The 19,772-nt window shown below is 40.2% G+C and overlaps 1 pseudogene; it reads left to right on the forward strand.

Annotated features, from left to right (window-relative positions):
* The first annotated feature begins 14,448 nt into the window (after positions 1 to 14,448).
* LOC115849144 (serine/arginine-rich splicing factor 3 pseudogene) lies at positions 14,449 to 15,543 on the forward strand (annotated as a pseudogene).
* The last annotated feature ends 4,229 nt before the right edge of the window (positions 15,544 to 19,772 follow it).

A 19,772-nucleotide genomic window follows, 5' to 3' on the forward strand; every position in this document is an offset into this window, starting at 1 on the left:
AACTAAAGAAAACCATGCTTAAGGAAATAAAGCATGCTGTGATGACAATGCCTCACAAACGTAGAATATCAATAAATAGACAGAAGTTATTTTTAAAACAATCAAATAGAATTTCAAGAGATTAAAAAGTACAGTAACTGAAATAAAAAATTCACCACAGGGATCAATAATAGGTCTAAACTAACATTTTTAAAAAAGGATCAGTTAGCTGGAAAACAGATTGATAGAGATTATGAAATTTGAAGAACAGAGAGGAAAAAGAATGAAGAAAAATGAACAGAGAAATATAGACATTAAGCACACCACCATATGCATAATGGGAGTACAAGAAGGAGAGAAGAGAGAGAAAGGAGCAGAAAAAAGTTTTACAGGAAACAGTGACTGAAAACTTCCCAAATTTTATGAGATGCATTCATCTATTAATCAAATAAATTCAACAAATCCAAGTAGGATTAACAAAGAAATTCACACCCAGGCATATCATATTAAAAATATTGAAAGACAAAGACTAAAAGAACACTTTAAAGAAGCAAGAAAAAAATAACTCATCACATACAAGGGAACCCGATTAAGATTAATAGTTGACGTCTCTTCAGAAAAAAATGTAAGCCCGCAGGCATTAGGATGACATATTTAAAGTACTAAAAGAAAAAACTCTCAACCAAGAACATTATATCCAGAAAAATTAATTTTAAAAATGAATGCAAAATAAAGGCATTCTCAGATAAACAAAAACTGAGATAACTTACTGCTAACAGACCTTCCTTAAAAAAAAATACTAAGAGGAAGTTCTTCACGCTGAAAGTACGTGATCCCAGACAGTCATTCAAATTCACACAAAAAAAGAAAGATTATCAGTAATGGTAATTATGCAATTATAAAAAACAATATAAATTCATATTTCTTCCCCTTTCCCTTCTTAAGCTAATTTTAAAAGAAATTATATAAAATCATATCTAGATAGATAGGTGATAGATAATAAACAGATCATACATGTGTTCATATATACATGTATAGGTATATTTGTATTGTAGGTCCATACATGTAAAAACTAAAATACACTTGACAATAAAATCACAAAAGTGTGGGTGAGAGCAAAGCTGTATTGGCATAAGGAAATAATACCCGAAGGTAACTTAAATCCACAAGAATACATGGTAAATAATGTTAGTGTAGAGGAACAGTCACCAAGGTGGAAGAGTTGGCGACCCAAGCCTCCATACCCTCACAAAGATCAACAGCTAGACAGCTATCCATGAACAAAAACAGCTCTGAGAGAGCTCTGGAGTCCACTTAAAAAGTTTCAGCAGCACAGTGGAACAAAATATTTGAGAATAACCACACAAACACGGAAGGAAGAACAGCTTCATTTTGCCTGCATCATCCCATCCCCCAAGCCAGCATTACTCAGTGCCAAGAGAGAACTCCCCAACTAGAAAGATTTTGCCTCACCCTCCCTGGTTAGAAAAGGAGGATGGGTTGGGAGACCAAATTCCCCAGCCTTTTGGGGCACTGCATGAAAGACCTATTTTGGTTCCCCCCTGCCCCCCCGTTCAGAGACAAGCAAAGCTTAGACATATAGTGATGGCTAGGAACAAGGAAGAAAATCAGGGGCTACCAATACCAGCCATGCAGTGGGAATAACCAAATTTCCCAGTGACCTGCTCTGCAGAAGACCCAGCAGATTTCACTGCTGAGGAAACCAATGGCCAACACAGCCTCCACAGACCCCATGTAGATTTCACCATGTTTCATGAAAAAGTATTTGTGTTGACAAATGCCAGCTGCTTGCGTCCCTCCATGCTCCCTTCCTACATGCCCATGCCATAGCCCAGAAACTGCACCAGCAACAATCCCAGGCCCTTTAGCTGCATGAGTGCAAAATGCCAGCCTAGCTCATGCAGTTAACCACCACCACAATATGTGCACTCGGGGCTAGTCCCTATAGCTATGCTTTTGCTCACCATTGGCCTGATGCCCATCACTGGCCTCCATTGCCATGGGCACACCCATTGTAAGATTCTGCAGCCATAGAGGTGCATGCCAAAGGCCCCTAGAGATGCTATGGGTGCAGATATGACTGTATCCTGTCACTGGCCTCACCTAAGGATAGCCCCTCTAGCTGTGCACCTGCACATCCCCAGCACAACCCACATCACTGGATTCCATTGCCATGCACAAGTCCCTGGGAAGACTGTGCAGGCACTAGTGTGAACAACAACAACCAGAGTCTCCATAGCTGCTCATGGACCCAGATCTGACCCTATCATTGGTCTGGACCACTGAGCTCAACTGGAGCTAGCCTCTCCAACTGTGTACCTGCATGTCACCTGCCTGACCCGTGTCACCAGTCTCCACTGCCATTCACATGCCTGTGGGGAGACTACGCAACCACAGGAAGGCATGTCCAAGCCAGGACTTCCACGGGTACTTATAGGCTCAGACCCAGCCCTGTCTCCTGTCACTGGCCTACATCACTGGGCTCACCAACAGCTAGCCCCTCCAGACTTAACACTTGCATGCCCCCAGCCTGACACCCAATACCAGCCTCCACTGCCATGTGCCTGTAGTGAGAACCAGCATCCACAGTATTACGTGCTGACAGCCAGGTCCCCTGTGACTGCCAGTGTGCCTACAGTTGGCACTGGCCCTTGTTGATGCCCTAACCCCCTAACCACTATGTGTATTGTTGCAACTAGTGCCTGACACTACACAGGTACCTGCATCTGGCCCCTGCAGCTGAGTATGTACACACCACCAATTCCAGCCACTACCACTGCCGGCTCTGTTCCCTAGATGCTGGACCCGAAGGTGCCACTGAGGAACCCAACAGCCTGTGCAGACACTGTGGACCCCACAGCACTTGCCATGTACCACATGGTTGTTGGTGCTGTGGACCCCAGTAGCCTGAGCTGAAGAGATATCACACACACTCCCAGACCTGGTGCCACCACACACCCCTGCACTTGGTGATCTGCACCACTAGAACCAGGGTCACGGCACTTTCCAGCATACCTCACCCCCAGCACACATACAGGTAAAAGTCTTTCCTTACCAAAGTCAGTCCATGAAGTCCATAGAAGCAACTGCTTCTTCAAATGCACAGACACCTACAAAACACTACAGGGACCATGAAAATCAGAGAAATATGACTCCACCAAAGGAAACAATAAACTTCTAGTAACTGACCCCAAAGAAATGGAGATATAGGTATTTCCCAACAAAGAATTCAAAATAATTATTCTAAACATGCTCAGACACCTACAAGAGAACACAAATGAACAATTTAATGAAATCAGGAAGAACAATACAAGAACAAATTGAGAAGTTCAACAAACAGATACAAATCATAAAAAAAGAACAAAACAAATTTTGTAGCTAAAGAATACAGTGACTGAAGTGAAGAATTCAATAGAGAGTTTCAACAGCAGACTGGACCAAGCAGAAGAAAGAATCAGTGATCTTGAAGACAAATCATTTGAAATTGTCAGAGGAGCAAAAAAATAAATAAATAAATAAAAGAAAAGTAATGAAGGAAAGCCTTCAGAACTAATGGGATACCACTAAGAGAAATAATCTACACATCACTGTAGTCCCAGAAGGAAAAGAAAAGTAGGAAAGAATAGAAAGCTTATTTAAGGAAATAATGTCAGAGAATTTTGCTGACCTGGGGAGACATTTGGACATCCACATTCATGAAGCTAAGAGTCACCCCAAAATTTCTATCTAAAAGTATTATCTCCAAGACACATTAAAATAAAACTGTCTCAAAGACAAAGAGAGAATTTTAAATCAGCAAAAAACATTTTTTTCTTTCATACAATAGAAAGAGTGGACTTCTAAGCAGAAACCTTGCAGGGTGGGAGAGAATGGGTTGATATATTCAAAGTGATGGGGGAGGACTTCCCTGGTGGTACAATGGTTAAGAATCCACCTGCCAATGCAGGGGACACGGATTCGAGCGCTGGTCTAGGAAGATCCCACATGCCACAGAGCAACTAAGCCTGTGCACCACAACTACTGAGCCTGCGCTCTAGAGCCTGCAAGCTGCAACTACTGAGCCCTCATGCTGCAACTACTGAAACCCATGTGCCTAGAGCCTGTGCTATGCAACAAGAGAAGCCACCATAATGAGAAGCCTGCGCACTGCAATGAAGAGTACCCCCCACTCACCGCAACTAGAGAAAACCTGCGCGCAGCAACGAAGACCCAGCGCAGCCAAAAATTAATTAATTAATTAATTAATTTTTTAAAAAGTGACAGGAAAAACTGCCAACCAAGAATACTTTACCCAGAAAAGTTGTCCATCAGAAGTAAAAGCAAGATAGGGACTCCCCTGGTGGTCCAGTGGGTAAGACTCCATGCTCCTAATGCAGGGGGCCTGGGTTTTATCCCTGGTCAGGGAACTAGATCCCACATGAATGTCACAACTAAGAGCTTGCATGCCACAACTAAAGATCTCACATGCTGAAACAAAGATTCCACATGCCACAACTTAGACCCAGAACAGCCTAAATAAATAAATAAATAAATATTTTTTTAAAAAAAGTAAAAGCAAGACAAAGACTTTGGAAAACAAACAAAAGCTGAGGGAGTTTATTCCCATTAGACCTGCCTTAAAAGAAATGCTGACAGGTGTTCTTCAAGATGAAATGAAAGGACACTAACTAGTAACACGAAAATACACAATGCACTGGTAAAGTTAAATATGTAGTCAGATTCAGAATACTCTACTATTGTAATGTGGTGGAGTGTTAAACACTTAACTCTAATGTAAACTTTAAAGAATAAAAGTATTTTTTAAAAGGCTATAGCTACAATAATTAGTTAAGGGAAACAATATAAAAAAAGATGTAAATTGTGACACAAAAACATAAAATAGGGAGGAGGGAGGTAGAAGATAGACATTTTTTATACAATCAAATTTAAGTGATTATCAGCTTAAAATAGACTGTTATATATCCATAAGATGTTTCAAGTAAGCATCAGGGTAACCACATACACACACACACACACACACACACACACACACACACACACACACATGTACAACCCTATGGTAGATACACATAAGATAAAGAAAAGGGAATCAAAGTATACCATGACACAAACCATCAATTCACAAAGGAGGACAGACAACAAGAGGAAAAGAGAAAACAACAACAAAAAAGTAACCAGAAAATAATTAAAAGATGGCAACAGTGCTTATCTAACACTAAATCACTTTAAATGTAAATAGACTAAATTCTCCAATCAAGAGGCAGAGAGTGGATGAATGGATTTTAAAAAAATATTCAACTATACTGTGCCTACAAGAGACTCACTTCAGCTTCAAGGATACACACAAGCTCAAAGTTAAGAAATGGAAAAAGATATTCACGCAAATGGAAACTGAAACAGAGCAGTGGTAGCTGTACTTATAAGGACAAAATAGACTTTAAGTCAGAAACTGTAAGAAGAGACAAAGAAGGTCATTATATAATGATAAAGGGGTAAATTCATCAACAGGATATATCAATTGTAAAAATATATGCACCCAACATTAGAGCACCTGAATGTTAATCAAATACTAACAAATGAGAAGGGAGTAATAAACAACAATACAATAATAGCAAGATACTTCAATACCACACTGTCAGCAATATATAGATCATCCAGACAGAAAATAAGGAAACACTGTATCTGAACTGTACTTTAGACCAAGTAGACCTAACTGATAAATACAGAACATTCAATCCAACAGTAGAAGAATACACATTCTTCTCAAGCACACATGGAATAGTCTCCAGGATAATATATGTAGGTCACAAAACAAGTTTCAGTGATTTTTTAAATAATTTGTAATTATATCAAGTAGCTTTTCTAAACACAATGGTAAGAAACTAGAAATCAATTACAGGAGGAAACAAAATTTTTACAAATATGTGTGGAAATTGAACAACACACTCCTTATAAAAAAAGGATTAAAGATGAAATCAAAGGAAAATTTAAAAATAGCTTGAAACAAATGAAAATGGAACACAATACACCAAAACTTATGGAATGCAGCAAAAGTTGTGCTAAGAGTGAAATCTATAGTGATAAATGTAGACATTAAGAAAAAGGAAAGATCCTCACGCACCTATGGTCAGCTAATCTATGACAAAGGATGCAAGAATATGCAATGGAGAAAACACAGTCTCTTCAACAAGTGGTGCTGGGAAAACTAGACAGTTACATATAAAAGAATGAAATTACAGGGCTTCCCTGGTGGCGCAGTGGCTGAGAGTCCACCTGCCGATGCAGGGGACATGGATTCGTGCCCCGGAATGGGAGGATCCCACATGCCGTGGAGTGGCTGGGCCTGTGAGCCATGGCCGCTGAGCCTTTGCGTCCAGAGCCTGTGCTCTGCAATGGGAGAGGCCACAACAGTGAGAGGCCTGCATACCACAAAAAAAAAAAAAAGAATGAAATTACAACACTGCCTAACACCATACACAAAAATAAACTCAAAATGGATTAAAGGTACTTCCCTGGTGGCACAGTGGTTAAGACTCCACACTGCCAATGCAGAGAACCTGGGTTGGATCCACGGTCAGGGAACTAGATCCCACATGCATGCCACAACTAAGAGTTTGCATTCCACAACTAAGGGGCATGCATGCCGCAACTAAGGAGCCTGTGAGCCACAACAAAGGAGCCTGCCTGACACAACTAAGAATCAGTGCAACTAAATAAATAAATAATAAATGGATTAAAGACCTAAACATAAGGCAGGACAGTATAAAACTCTTAGAGGAAAACTTAGGCAGAACACTCTTTGACATAAATCACAGCAAGATCTTTTTAAATTTTTTTTGTGTGTGTGGTACGTGGGCCTCTCACTGCTGTGGCCTCTCCCGCTGCAGAGCACAGGCTCCGGATGCACAGGCCCAGCGGCCATGGCTCATGGGCCCAGCCACTCCGTGGCATGCGGGATTCCCCCAGACCGGGGCACGAACCCAGGTCCCCTGCATTGGCAGGCGGACTCTCAACCACTGCGCCACCTGGGAAGCCCCAGCAAGATCTTTTTTGAACCACCTCTTAGAGTAATGAAAATAAAAACAAAAATAAACAAATGAGACTTAGTTAAACTTCAAAGCTTTTGCATAGCAAAGGAAACCATAAACAAAACAAAAAGCCAAACCTCCGAATGGGAAAAATATTTGCAAATGATGAGCAATAAGGGGTTAATATCCAAAGTGTATAAACAGCTCATATAAGTCAACATTAAAAAATCAAACAACTTGATTAAAAAATGGGCAGAAGAACTCAATAGACATTTCTCAAAAGAAGAAATACAGATGGCCAACAGGCACATGAAAAGATGCTCAACATCACTAATTATTAGAAAAATGCAAATCAAAACTACAATAAGGTATCACCTCACACCAGTCTGAATGGCCATCACCAAAAAATCTACAAACAATAAATGCTGGAGAGGGTATGGAGAAAAGGAAACCATCCTACACTGTTGGTGGGAATGTAAATGGGTACAGCCACTACGGAGAACAGTATGGAGGTTCCTTAAAAAACTATAAATAGAGCTACCATATGATCCACCAATCCCACTCCTGAGCATATATCCAGAGAAATCCATAATTCGAAAATACATATGCACTCCAATGTTCATTGCAACTTTATTTACAGTAGCCAAGACATGGAAGCAACCTAAATGTCCATCAACAGAGGAACGGATAAAGAAGATGTGGTACATATATACAGTGGAATATTACTCAGCCATACAAAAGAACAAAATAATGCTATTTGAGGCAACATGGATGGACCTAGAGATTGCCATACTGAGTGAAGTAAGTCAGACCGACAAAGACAAATATCACATGATATCACTTATATGTGGAATCTGAAAAAGGGTACAAATGAACTTATCTACAAAACAGAAATAGAGTTACAGATGTAGAAAACAGACTCATGGTTACCAGGGAGCAAGGGGGGAAGGGATAAATTGGAAGATTTGGACTGACATATACACACTACTATATATAAAATAGGTAACAAATAAGGACCTACTTATAGCACAAGGAACTCTACTCAACGCTCTGTAATGGCCTATATGGGAAAAGAATCTTTAAAAAGAGTGGATATATGTATAACTGACTCACTTTATACACCTGAAACTAACACAACATTGTAAATCAAATATAATCCAATAAAAACTTTGAAAAAAGAGAAAATGGTGCTACAAAATAAAATAAAATAGGCGAAGGACTTGAATAGACATTTCTCCAAAGAAAATATACAAATTACCAAGAGGCACAAGAAAAGACACTCAATATAATTAGTCATTAGAGAAATGCAATCAAAAAAACACAATGAGATAGCACTTCATACTCACTAGGCAGGCTGTAATCTAAGAAACAGGAATTAGCAAATGTTGGGGAGGATGTGGAGGGGAAAACAGTTTGTCAGTTCCTCAAATACTTAAAACATAGAATTACCATATGACACAGTAATTCCACTCCTTGTTATTGAATATATACCAAAAGAATTGAAAACATGTATTTAAACAACTACTTGCACATAAATCTTTTTTTTAACTTTTTATTTTATATTGGAGTATAGTTGATTAACAATGTTGTGATAGTTTCAGGTGTACAGCAAAGTGGTTCAATTATAAATATACATGTATCTATTCTTTTTCAAATTCTTTTCCCGTTTAGGTTGTTACATATAATTGAGGACTATTCCCTGTGCTATACAGTAGGTTCTTGTTGATTATCCATTTTAAATATACAAGTGTGTACATGTCAATCCCAAACTCCCTAACTATCCCTTCCCACCACCCTTCAACCCTGGTATTCATAAGTTCATTCCCTAAGTCTGTGAGTCTGTTTCTGTTTGGTAAATATGTGTCATTTGTATCATTTCCTTTTAGATTCCCTGTATAAGTGATATCATATGATATTTCTCTTTCTCTGTCTGACTTAATTCACTCAGTATGACAATCTCTTGGTCCATGCATGTTGCTAAAAATAATATTATTTCATCCTTTTTAATGGCAGAGTAATATTTCCTTTTATATATGTACCAATTTTTCTTCATCCATTCCTCTGTCGATGGACATTTAGGTTGCTTCCATGTCTTGGCTATTATAAACAGTGCTCCAATGAACATTGGGGTGCATGTATCTTTTTGGACCATGTTTTTCTCCAGATATATGCCCAGGAGTGGGAATGCAGTATCATATGGTAGCTCTATTTTCAGATTTTTATGGAACCTCCATACTGTTCTGCATAGTGGCTGTATCAATTTACATTCCCACCAACAGTGTAGGAGGGTTCCTTTCTCTTCACACCCTCTCCAGCATTTACCATTTGTGGATTTTTTGATGATAGCCATTTTGACTACTGTGAGGTTATAGCTCATTGTAGTTTTGCATTTCTCTAATAGTTAGCGATGTTGAACACCTTTTCATTTGCCTCTTGGCCATCTATATATCTTCTTTAGAGAAGTGTCTATTTAGGACTTCTGCCCATTTTTTGATTGGGTGGTGTGTTTGGATGATATTAAGCCACATGAGCTGTTTGTAAATTTTGGAGACTAATCCCTTGTCAGTCACATCATTTGCAAATATTTTCTCCCAATCTGTGGGTTTTCTTTTCATTTTGTTTATGGTTTCCTTTGCTGTGCAAAAGCTTTGGAGTTTAATTATATCCAATTTGTTTATTTTTGTTTTTATTTCCATTACTTTGGGAGGTGGATCAAAAAGATATTGCTGCAATTTATGTCAGACAGTGTTCCGCCTAGGTTTTCCTCTAAGAGTTTTATAGTGTTCAGTCTCTCATTTAGGTCTTTAATCCATTTTGAGTTTATTTTTGTGAATGGTGTTAAAGAATGTTCTAATTTCATTTTTTACATGTAGCCTGTCCAGTTTTCCCAGCATCATTTATTGAAGATATTGTATTTCCCTCATTATTTAGTCTTGCCTCCTTTGTCATAGATTAATTGACCATAGGTGTGTGGGTTTATTACTGGGCATTCTATCCTGTTCCATTGATCTACATTTCTGTCCTTGCTCCTGCACCATACTGTTTTGATGACAGTAGCTTTGTAGTGTAGTCTGAAGTCAGGGAGCATGATTCCTCCTGCTCCGTTTTATTTCTCAAGAGTGCTTTGGCTACTTGGGGTCTTTTGTATCTCCACACAAATTTTAAGATTTTTTGTCCTAGTTCTATGAAAAATGCCATTGGTAATTTGATAGGGATTGCATTGAATCTGCAGATTGCTTTGGGTAGTATAGTATTTTGACAATATTGATTCATCCAATCCAAGAACGTGGTATATCTTTCCATCTATTTGTGTCTTCTTCAATTTCTTTCATCTGCATCTTATTATTTTCAGATTACAGGTCTTTTGTCTCCTTAGATAGGATTTTTTCTGGGTGTTTTATTCTTTTTGATGCAATGGTAAATGGAATTGTTTGTTGGATTTCTCTTTTTGATCTTTTGTTGTTAGTGTATAGAAATGCAACAAGTTTCTGTGCTTTAATTTTGTAACCTGTGACTTTACCAAATTCATTGAAGAACTCTAGTAGTTTTCTGGCGCTGTCTTTAGGATCTTCTATGTACAGTATCATGTCATCTGCAAACAGTGACAGTTAAATTTCTTCTTTTCCAATTTGGATTCTTTTTATTTCTTTTTCTTCTTGATTGCTGTACCTAGGAATTCCAAAACTATGTTGAATAAAATTGGCAAGAGTGGACATCCTTGTCTTGTTCCTGATCTTAGAGGAATTGCTTTCAGTTTTCATCATTGAGTATGATGTTAGCTGTAGGTTTGTCATATATGGCCTTTATTATGTTGAGGTATGTTCCCTCTATGCCCACTTTCTGGAGAGTTTTTATCATAAATGGGTGCTGAATTTTCTCAAAAGCTTTTTCTGCATCTATTGAGATGATCATATGGTTTTTATTCTTCAATTTGTTCATGTGGTATATCACAATGTTTGATTTGCAGATATTGAAAAATCCTTGCATCCCTGGGATAAATTCCACTAGATCATGGTGTATGATCCTTTTAATGTATTGTTACATTAATTCTTCTCCTGAGTTCTACGAGTGTCTTTATGATCATTACCTTGAACTCTTTGTTCAGTAGATTGCTTATCTCCACTTCACTTGGTTCTTCTGGGGTTTTATCTTGTTCCTTTGTTTGGAACATATTCCTCTATGGCCTCATTTAGCTTAATTCTCTGTTTTTATTTATATGTATTTGGTAGGTTTGTTATGTTCCTGATCTGGAGAAGTGGCCATATGTAGGAGACGTCCTATGGGGTCCAGCAGTACACACCCCTCTGGTCACCAGAGATATATGTTCTCTCTGTGTGGGCTGCCCTCTATGTGAATTGTGTGGGCCTTTCTGTTTTTGCATGCTGATATGCATGGCTGGCCCCATTCCAGTCCAACTGGTTACCTAATGTGGAGGCTGCTGGCCACTGGTGGGCAGGACCATGTCCTGGCATGGCTGGCTGTATGACCCAGGGAGTCCTGGTGCTGGTGTTGGCCTGCTGGTAGGCTTAGCTGTGTCACCAGATGGCTGGCTGCAGAGTCCCGGGGTTCCTGGGGCTAGTGTTGGTCCACTGGTCTGCAGAGCCAGGTCCTGAGGTAGCTGGATGTGGGGCTAAGGATCCCAGAGCTAGTGTTGGCCTGCTGGTGGGTGGGGCTGGTTTCTTATATGGTTGGCTGTGGAGTCTGGGACGTCCCAGAGCTGGTGGCAGCCCACTGATGGATGGGGTCAGGGCCCAGATAGTGTTGGGGCTGTTGCTGGCCTGCTGGTGGGTGGGCTGGGTCCTGTCACTGCTGGCTGTGGGGAGGCAGTGGTCCCTGGGCTGGTGTCCACCAGCTGGTGAGCAGTATTGGGGTCCATATGGTCCCAGGTGCTGACACCCACCCACTCGTGGGTAAGGCCAGGTACTGGAGCTAGTGCCAGCCCATCCATGGGTGGAGCCAGGTCCTGGGTTCTCTGGCTTCAGGCCCCAGGGATCCTGGAGTTGGTGGTAGCCTGCTGGTTGTCAGGGTCATGTTCCAAAGGCTGGCTACTAGTCCCAGGTGTTCCAGGGCTAGTGACAACCCACTGGTGTGTGGTGCTGGTTCCTGGGCCCTCTGGTGGGCAGGGCTGGGCCCTGGAGTGGCTGGGGGTTTAGGGGGTCCTATGGCAGCTGGCCTGCTGGTGAGTGGGGCTGTGTCCCTGCCTGGCTAGCTGCTTGGTCTGGTGTATCCCAGGATTGGTTCTGACTATCCAGTGGGCAGGGCTGGCTCTCACCACTGATAAGCTAGAGGGAGGGATCCAGAATGGTGCTTGCCAACACCAGTGTCCTCATGGTAGGCTGAGCTCCCCAAAATGGCTCCTTCCAGCATCTATGCTTCCAGTGTGAGTCCCAGTTGCCTCCTGCCTCTCTGGGAGGCTCTCCAAGATCAACAAGTGGGTCTTACCCAGGCTACTTTCAAATTACTGCTTCTGTCCTGGATCTTGGAGAGTGTGAGATTTTATGTGTGCCCTTTAAGAGTGGAGTCTCTATTTCCCACAACCCTCTAGCTCTCCCAAAAGTAAGCCCCACTGGCTTTCAAAGTCAAATGTTCTGGAGGCTTGTCTTCCTGGTGCAGGACCCCTGGGCTGGGGAGCCTAATGTGGGGTTCAGACCACTCTTTCCTTGGGGAGAACCTCTGCAATTGTAATTATTCTCCCATTTGTGGGTCACCTATCCAGGGCGGGTATAGGTATTGACTCTATTGCATCTCTACCCCCCCACCTGTCTCCCTGTGGTTCCTTCTTTATATCTTTAGTTGTGGAAAATGTTTTCTTCTAGTCTTCACATTGTTCTCATCGAAAGTTTGTATCTGAACAGTTGTAACTTTGGTGTGCCCATGGGAGGAAGTGAGCTCAGGGTCTTTCTACTCCACCATTTTGGCCACTCATTCCCAGAAAATATGTCTCTTGGTATTTACCCAAATGAGTTTAAAACTTATGTTTATGAAGAAAACATGCACTCAAATATTTATGGCAGCTTTATTCATAATTACCAAAACTTGAAAGCAACCAAGATGTTCTTCAGTAGGTGAATGGATAAAGTCTGGTACATCCATAGACTTGATTGCTATTCATCAGTAAAAAGAAATGAGCTCTCAAGCCACAAAAGCACAGAAAGAAACCTTAAATGCATATAACTAAGTGAAAGAAGCCAAACTGAAAAGTCTATATACCATATGTTTCCAAGTATATGACATTCTGGAACAGGCAAAACCAGAGGGAGACAGTAAAAAAGATCAGTAGTTGCAAAGAGTTGGCAGGGTGGGGGAAATAGGAGGGCTGAATAGGTGGAGCACATGGGATACGGGAGGCAGTGAAACTATTTTGAATGATACTGTTATGGTTAAAATATATAACACAAAGAGTGAACCCTAATATAGTCTAAGGACTTTAGCTAATAATAATATATCAGCATTGGATCATCAACTCCCTCTTGTGAGAGCACCAGAATCACAACTAAATGCTGAACAATCATCAACAGGAAGACACTGGAACTCACCAAAAAGATATCCCACATCCGAAGACAAAGAAGCCACAGTGAGACGGTAGAAGGGGCATATTCACAATAAAATCAAATCCCATAACTTCTGGGGGGGTGACTCACAAACTGGAGAACACTTATACCACAGAAGGCCACCCACTGGAGTGAAGGTTCTGAGCCCTACGTCAGGCTTCCCAACCTGGGGGTCCAGCAATGGGAGGAGGAATTCCTAGAGAATCAGACTTTGAAGGCTGGCAGGATTTGACTGAAGGACTTTGACATGACTGGGGGAAACAGAGACACCACTCTTGGAGGGCACACACAAAGTAGTGTGCACATCAGAACACAGGGGAAGGAGCAGTGACCCCATAAGAGACTGAACCAGACCTACCTGCTAGTTTTGGAGGGCCTCCTGCACAGGTGGGGGGTGGCTGTGGCTCACTGTGAGGACAAAGACAATGGCAGCAGAAGATCTGGGAAGTACTCCTTGGCATGAGCCCTCCCAGAGTAGGCCATTAGCTGCAACAAAGAGCCCAGGTTTGCTCCATTCGTGGGTCACCTCGGACCAAACAGCCAACAGGGAGGGAACCCAGCCCCACCCATCAGCAGACAAGTGGATTAAAGTTTTACTGAGCTCGGGCCACCAGAGCAACAGCCAGCTCTACCCACCACCAGTCCCTCCCATCAGGAAACGTGCACAAGCCTCTTAGATAGCCTCATTCACAAGAGAGCAGACAGCAGAATCAAGAAGAACTACAATTCTGCAGCCTGTGGAACAAAAACCACATTCACAGAAAGATAGACAAGATGAAAAGGCAGAGGGCTATGTACCAGATGAAGGAACAAGATAAAACTTCAGAAAAACACCTAAGTGGGCCATTTCGTGGACGACGGGTGTGGGAGAGCATCTGTGGGTGCCAGGAGCGAGGGGACCGGGAAGACCCAGGCGAGGGTGTGTGGATTTGAGCCTACGCGTTTCTAACCCGAGATCTCGAAATGCATCGTGATTCCTGTCCGTTGGACTGTAAAGTTTATGTAGGTAATCTTGGAAACAATGGTAACAAGACTGAATTGGAACGAGTTTTTGGCTATTATGGACCACTCCGAAGTGTGTGGGTTGCTAGAAACCCTCCCAGCTTCGCTTTTGTGGAATTTGAAGATCCTCGAGATGCAGCCGATGATGTCCGAGAGCTAGATGGGAGAACACTATGTGGCTGCCGAGTAAGAGTGGAACTGTCGAATGGTGAAAAGAGAAGTCGAAATCGTGGCCCACCTCCTTCTTGGGGTCGTCGCCCTCGAGATGATTATCGGAGGAGGAGTCCTCCACCTTGCCGCAGATCTCCAAGATGGAGAAGTTTCTCCCGCAGCCAGAGCAGGTCCCTTACTAGAGATAGGAGAAGAGAGAGATCACTGTCCCAGGAGAGAAATCACAAGCCGTCCCCATCTTTCTCTAGGTCTCGTAGCCGATCTAGGTGAAATGAAAGGAAATAGAAGACCAGTTTGCAAGAGGAGTGGTGTACAGGAAGTAACTTCATTTGACAGGAGTATGTACAGAAAATTCAAGTTTTGTTTGAGACTTCATAAGCTTGGTGCATTTTAAAAATATTTTAGCTGTTCACATTTGTTTGTCTCTTGGAACAGTGACACAAAAAGATGTAATTCTCTATGGTTTGAAATGGATCATATGAGGCATGTAATATCAAGAATTGTTACTTTACAATGTTCCCTTAAGCAAAATTGAATTTGCTTTGAATTTTTAGTCTTGCATAGATTGATAATAAACCTCTAACTCCTGCCCAGCTAAAGTGTGATGTTTAATATTACGGAAACAAAACTGGTAAAAATTGAAAAGACTCTGTAGCTGGGATATGGTATGCAGCTGTAGTTAAGCGGTCTTTAAAAGCTGCTGTGAACACAAGCCAGCAGGTAAAAATTAAAGTTGCACCCTTAAACTAGATTAGAGGTTTAAAAATTCCACTAGTCTTCACACTGGACAAGAGGTTGTCCAGTGGGTTTAGAATCTAAGAAGTTTCAAGAAAGTTAGTTTACCTTCTGTGATTGCTGAATATGGATACATAGCTCTTTGTAATATTATTTGGAAATTTGACACTATTCAAGATACCCATGTCCTGCCAGTTTAAGGGTACATTGTAGAGCTGAACTATGAGTTACTGTGCAAGATTTTTTTTCATGCTGTCATTTGTAATATGTTTTGTGAGAATCCTTGGGATTAAAGTTTTGGTTACAAAAAAAAAAAAAAAACACCTAAATGAAGTGAAGAAAGAAACCTTCCAGAAAAAGAATTCACAATAATGGTAGTGAAGAACATCCAGGACCTCGGAAAAAGAATGGAGGAAAAGATCGAGAAGATGCAATGTTTAACAAAGACCTAGAAGAATTAAAGAACAAACAAACAGAGATGAACAATAACTGAAATGAAAATTACACTAGAAGGAATCAATAGCAGAATAACTGAGGCAGAAGAATGGATAAATGACCTGGAAGACAGAAGTGTGGAATTAACTGCTGTGGAACAGAATAAAGAAAAACGAATGAAAAGAAATGACAGCCAAAGAGACCTCTGGGAAAACATTAAATGCAACAACATTCGTGTTACAGGGGTCCCAGAGGGAGGAGAGAGAGAGAAAGGACCCGAGAAAATATTTGAAGAGATTATAGTTGAAAACTTCCCTAATATGAGAAAGCAAATAGCCACCCAAGTCCAGGAAGCATGGAGAGTCCCATACATGATAAACCCAAGGAGAAACATGCCGAGACACATAGTAATCAAACTGACAAAAATTAAAGACAAAGAAAAATTATTGAAAGCAGCAAGGGAAAAACGACAAATAACATACAAGGGAACACCCATAAGGTTAACAACTGATTTCTCAGCAGAAACTCTACAAGCCAGAAGGGAGAGGCATGACATACTTAAAGTAATGAAAGGGAAGAACCTACAACAAAGATTATTTTACCCAGCAAGGATCTCATTCATATTCGATGGAGAAATCAAAACCTTTAAAGACAAGCAAAACCTAAGAGAATTCAGCACCATCAAACCAGCTGTACAACAAATGCTAAAGGAACTTCTCTAAGTGGGAAACATAAGAGGGGAAAAGGACCTACAAAAACAAACCCATAAGAATTAAGAAAATGGTAATAGGAACATACATATTGATTATTACCTTAAAGGTAAATGGAATAAATGTTCCAAACCAAAAGACACAGGCTCCCTGAATGGATTGCAAAATAAGACCCATATATATGCTGTCTACAAGAGACCCACCTCAGACGTAGGGACACATACAGACTGAAAGTGAGGGGAAGGAAAAAGATATTCCATGCAAATGGAAATCAAAAGAAAGCTGGAGTAGCAATTCTCACATCAGATAAAACAGACTGTAAAATAAAGAATGTTACAAGAGACATGTAAGGACACTACATAATGATCACCCTTGATCAATCCAAGAAGAAGATATAACAGTTATAAATATATGTGCACCCAAAACAGGAGCACCTCAATACATAAGGTAACCGCTAACAGCTATAAAAGAGGGAATCGACAGTAACACAATAATAGTGTGGGACTTTAACACCTCACTTACACCAATGGACAGATCATCCAAACAGATAATTATTAAGGAAACACAAGCTTTAAATGACACAATAGACCAGATAGATTTAATTGATATTTAGAGAACATTCCATCCAAAAACAGCAGATTACACTTTCTTTTCAAGTGCACACAGAACATTCTCCAGGATAGATCACATCTTGAGTCACAAATCAAGCCTCAGTAAATTTATAAATGTTGAAATTATATCAAGCATCGTTTCTGACAACAATGCTATGAGATTAGAAATCAATTACAGGGGAAAAAACGTCAAAAACACAAACATATGGAGGCTAAACAATACATTACTAAATAAGCAAAAGTTCACTGAAGAAATCAAAGAGGAAATCAAAAAATACCTAGAGAAAAATGGCAACGAAAACACGATGGGATCCAACTCTATGCCACTAAAACGGACAACCTGGAAGAAATGGACACATTCTTAGAAAGGTATAACCTTCCAAGACTGAACCAGGAAGAAATAGAAAATATGAACAGGCCAATCATAAGCAATGAAATTGAAACTGTGACTAAACATCTTCCAACAAACAAAAGTCCAGGACCAGATGGCTTCACAGGTGAATTCTATCAAATATTTAGAGAAGAGCTAACACCCATCCTTGTCAAACGCTTCCAAAAGATTGCAGAGTAAAGAAAACTCCCAAACACATTCTATGAGGCCACCATCACCCTGATACCAAAACCAGACAAAGATACTACAAAAAAAGAAAATTAAAGACCAATATTACTGATGAATATAGATGCAAAAATCCTCAACAAAATACTAGCAAACAGAATCCAACAACACATTAAAAGGATCATACACCATGATCAGGTGGGATATTTCCCAGGGATGCAAGGATTCTTCAATATAGGCAAATCAATCCATGTGATACACCACATCAACAAATTGAAGAATAAAAACCATATGATCATCTCAATAGATGCCGAAAAAGCTTTTGACAAAATTCAACACCATTTATGATAAAAACTCTTCAGAAAGTGGGCATAGAGGGAACATACCTCAACATAATAAAGGCCACATATGACAAACCCACAGCAAGCATCATTCTCAATGGTGAAAACCTGAAAGCATTTCCTCTAAGATCAGGAACAAGACAAGGATGTCCACTCTCGCCACTATTATTCAACATAGTTTTGGAAGTCCTAGCCACAGCAATGAGAGAAGAAAAAGAAATAAAAGGAATGCAAATCAAAAAAGAAGAAGTAAAACTGTCACTGTTTGCAGATGACATGATAGTATACATAGAGAATCCTAAAGGTGCTACCAGAAAACTACTAGAGCTAATCTATATATTTGGTAAATAGCAGGATACAAAATTAATGCACAGAAATCTCTTGCATTCCTATACACTAATGATAAAACATCTGAAAGAGAAATTAGGGAAACACTCCCATTTACCATTGCAACAGAAAGAATAAAATACCTAGTGATAAACCTACCTAGGGAGACGAAAGACCTGTATGCAGAAAACTATAAGACACTGATGAAAAAAATTAAAGATGATACCAACAGATGGAGAGATATACCATGTTCTTGGATTGGAAGAATCAATATTGTGAAAATGACTATAGTACCCAAAGCAATCTACAGATTCAATGCAATCCCTATCAAATTACCAATGGCAGTTTTTACAGAAGTAGAACAAAAAATCTTAAAATTTGTATGGAAACGCAAAGGACCCCGAATAGCCAAAGCAGTCTTGAGGGAAAAAAATGGAGTTGGAGGAATCAAAATCACTGACTTCAGACTATACTACAAAGCTACAGTAATCAAGACAATATGGTACTGGCACAAAAAAAGAAATATAGATCAATGGAAACGGATAGAAAGCCCAAAGATAAACCCACGCACCTATGGTCAACTAATCTATGACAAAGGAGGCAAGGATATACAATGTTGAAAAGACAGTCTTCAATAAGACCACCATTCAATAAGTGGTGCTGGGAAAACTGGACAGCTACATGTAAAAGAATGAAATTAGAACGCTCCCTAACATCATACACAAAAATAAACTCAAAATGGATTAGAGACCTAAATGTAAGACCGGACGCTATAAAACTGTTAGAGGAAAACATAGGAAGAACACTCTTTGACATAAATCACAGCACCATCTTTTTTGATCCACCTCCTAGAGTAATGGAAATAAAAACAAAAATAAACAAATGAGACCTAATGAAACTTAAAAGCTTTTGCAAAGCAATGGAAACTACAAACAAGACGAAAAGACAACCCTCAGAATGGGAGAAAATATTTGCAAATGAATCAACGGACAAAGGATTAATCTTCAAAATATATAAACAGCTCATGCCGCTCAATATTAAAAAAACAAACAACCCAGTCCGAAACTGGGCAGAAGACCTGAATAGACATTTGTCCAAAGAAGACATACAGATGGCCAATAAGCACATGAAATGATGCTCAACATCACTATCAGAGAAATGCAAATCAAAACTACAATGAGGTATCACTTCACACCAGTCAGAATGGCCATCATCAAAAAATCTACAAACAATAAATGCTGGAGAGGGTGTAGAGAAAAAGGAACCCTCCTACACTATTGGTGGGACTGTAAATTGATACAGCCA

Source organism: Globicephala melas, chromosome X (assembly GCF_963455315.2).
Source record: "Globicephala melas chromosome X, mGloMel1.2, whole genome shotgun sequence".
NCBI lineage: Eukaryota > Metazoa > Chordata > Mammalia > Artiodactyla > Delphinidae > Globicephala > Globicephala melas.